Source organism: Nicotiana tabacum, chromosome 4 (genome assembly GCF_000715075.1).
Source record: "Nicotiana tabacum cultivar K326 chromosome 4, ASM71507v2, whole genome shotgun sequence".
Taxonomy (NCBI): domain Eukaryota; kingdom Viridiplantae; phylum Streptophyta; class Magnoliopsida; order Solanales; family Solanaceae; genus Nicotiana; species Nicotiana tabacum.
The window spans coordinates 97,717,437-97,720,667 of NC_134083.1; positions in this window are offsets into that span (position 1 = coordinate 97,717,437).

Here is a 3,231-nt window from a genome sequence, read left to right on the forward strand (position 1 = left end):
AAATTGAGAAAATAATATCTCACGATATTATATTTTTATATTAAATTTGAACTATTTCTACTCAAATAATATTTTTTATTATTAATTTTTCGTATAATATTGAAAAATATATCCAACTATTAAAAAGAACTAAAAAATATTTAAGAATATAAATGTGTGAGAGACGATTCAATAACACTAATGATTCTGCAAATATAAAGATCTAAAATTGGAATGTCAAATTAATTTTTTTACTCTTTGAAAATAAATTTATGGTGGTTAAATTCTAATGACGATTAAATATTCAAAATAAGATATGATATATTAAGAATATGAATCAACATAAAATAATTATTTTTTATTTTAAGACTAAATAATTAAATCTTCAATTAATTATTTATAAATATGTCACGACCCAAAACTGACCCCCTGTCGTGATGGCGCCTATCGTGGAACTAGGCAAGCCGACTCATTTCCAAAAGAAAACGATATTTTCATTTCAAAGATAATTTCAAGGTAAAAACCTCCATTTAAAGAGTTCAAATCAAAGAAAAACAAAAGTGCGGAAAAGAAAAGCTCGACATCGGGGTATTACTAGTCATGAGCGTCTACTATAATCTGTCTAATAATATCAAGGCTAACTCAGCCTGAAAAAATGGCTAAATACTACTAGAGAAAGATAAGAGGGAGAAGAGCAGGGGCTGCGATCGCCAAACAGCTACCTTGCTATCTCCAATAAAATCTTCAACCAGAACACTCAATAACCGCTACCGTATCCAGCCACACCTGGATCTGCACACAAGGTGCAGGGAGTAACGTGAATACACCAACTCAATAAATAACAACAATAAATAAAGACTGAGCAGTAGTGACGAGCAATAAAGCATATAACGTTCATATCAGGAAATCTCAGTAAAATACCACATACTTTTAAAAATCAGGATTTGAATCAAACATCTCGTTTAAACCCAGTTCCAGTAAAAAGAAAATCATTTAAAGACATCTTTCCAACAGTTTTTTTTTTCAAACAAAGGCTCAATGCAAAGGTGAGCAAAATGATGAAATCATAAACAGCCACTCGGGCAAACCTCACAGTCACTCGTGCCACTCGGGCATACCTCACAATCACTCTTGCCTCCCAATCACTCAGCACTCGGCACTCGCACTCAGTAGGTACCTGCGCTCACTGGGGGTGTGTACAGACTTCGTAGGGGCTCCCTCAACCCAAGCGCTATAATCTGCACGGACAACTCACGTGCGATAATAATAAAGTATGCCGCAGGCGGGCAGCCCCGATCCACACTCATCCTTACCAATCAGGCCCTCAGCCTCACTCAGTCACAAGTATGCTGCAGGCGGGCAGCCCCGATCCACACTCATCCTAAAAAATCAAGCCCTCGGGCATCCCAGTAAAATAAGGCATTCGGCCCAAAATATTTATATGCATCAAAATAGAGTCATAAAACTGAGTTATGCGGTAAACAAATATAAACATGACTGAGTATAGATTTTAAATCGAAAACAGTGAGAGGATGATAAGAAACAGCCTCTGAGGGTCCAAACAGCATTGGCGCAAGGCCCAAACATGACATTCAGCCCAATTTACTGAAATTCTTTCTAAAACATATAAGTATCAAATGGTTTCAACAAAGTATGCAACTTTACAGTTGCTACGGGACGGACCAAGTCATAAATCCCCAATAGTGCACGCCCATACGCCCATCACCTAGCACGTGCGTCACCTCAAAATAATAGAATGATACGAAATCCGGGGTTTCATACCCTCAGGACTAGATTTACAATCGTTACTTACCTCAAACCGGTCAAATCTTTAACCCGCAATGATCTTGCCTCTGGACTCAGCCTCTAAATGTTCCAAATCTATTCACAATCAGTATAATACCATCATTATACGCTAATGGAAATGAATTCCACAAGAAAAGCTTCAAAATTAGACCAAAATCCGAAATTGGCTCAAAATTCGCCAGTGGGGCCCACGTCTCGGAACCCGACAAAAGTTACAAAATCCGAAAGCCCATTCAACCACGAGTCTACCCATAACAATTTTACCAAAATCCGACCTTAACTTGACCCTCAAATCTACAAATCTAATTTCCAAATTTCTAAGTTTCAATCTCTGATTTACACCTCAAAATCATGTAATCTAGTCGGATTACTCGATGATAATTCAATATTATGGAGTACAAATGATCACAATGGACTTACCTCAAGTTTTTCTTGAAAATATATTAAAAATCGCCTCTCCCCAAGCTCCAATTTGTCAAAAATGGCAAATGGGACGAAGTCTCTATTTTTATAATTCTGCCTAGACATCCTCGGTTCTGCCTCGATCTTGGCCCTCGATCTTGGCCTTCGATCGAGGTCCTCGATCCTGGTCCTCGATCCTGCCCCTCGATCCTGGTTCTCGATCATGGCTTCGATTGTGCCTCGACCATGAGCTCGATCTGGGCTTCGATCGTGACCCTTGGCCCTGAGCTCGATCATGGCTTCGATCGTGGCCCTCAACTCTGGGCTCGATCATGGCTTCGATCGTGGCCCTCGACCCTGAGCTCGATCTGGGCTTCGATCGTGGCCCTCGACCTTGAGCTCGATCTGGGCTCCGATCGTGGCCCTCGACCCTAAGCTCGATCTGGGCTCGATTTCTGGGCAGAAGCAATTTCCAACAGAAAGAAATTGCAGCAGCTGTTCTAGCTTAATATTTGATCCGTTAACCATCCGAAACTCACCCGAGGCCCTCGGGACCTCAACCAAATATAACAACAAGTCCTAAAACATCATACGAACTTAGTCGCATCCTTAAATCACCTCAAACAACGCTAAAACCATGAATTACATCCCAATTCAAGCCTAATGAACTTTGAAATTTTTAATTTTTACAAACAACTTCGCAACCTATCAAATCACGTCCGATTGACCTCAAATTTTGCACACAAGTCCTAAATGACATAACAGAGGTATTTCAATTTTTAAAATCAGATTCCGACCCCAATATCAAAAAGTCAACCCCCCGGTCAAACTTCTCAAAAATAAAACTTTCGGCATTTCAAGCCTAATTCCTCTACGGACTCCCAAATAATATTTCGGACATGCTCCTAAGCCCAAAATCACCATACGGAGATATTGGAATCATCAAAATTCAAATCCGAGGTTGTTTACATATAGGTCCATATCTGGTCCACTTTTCTAACTTAAAATTTTTAATTTTGAGACTAAGTGTCTCATTTCACTCTG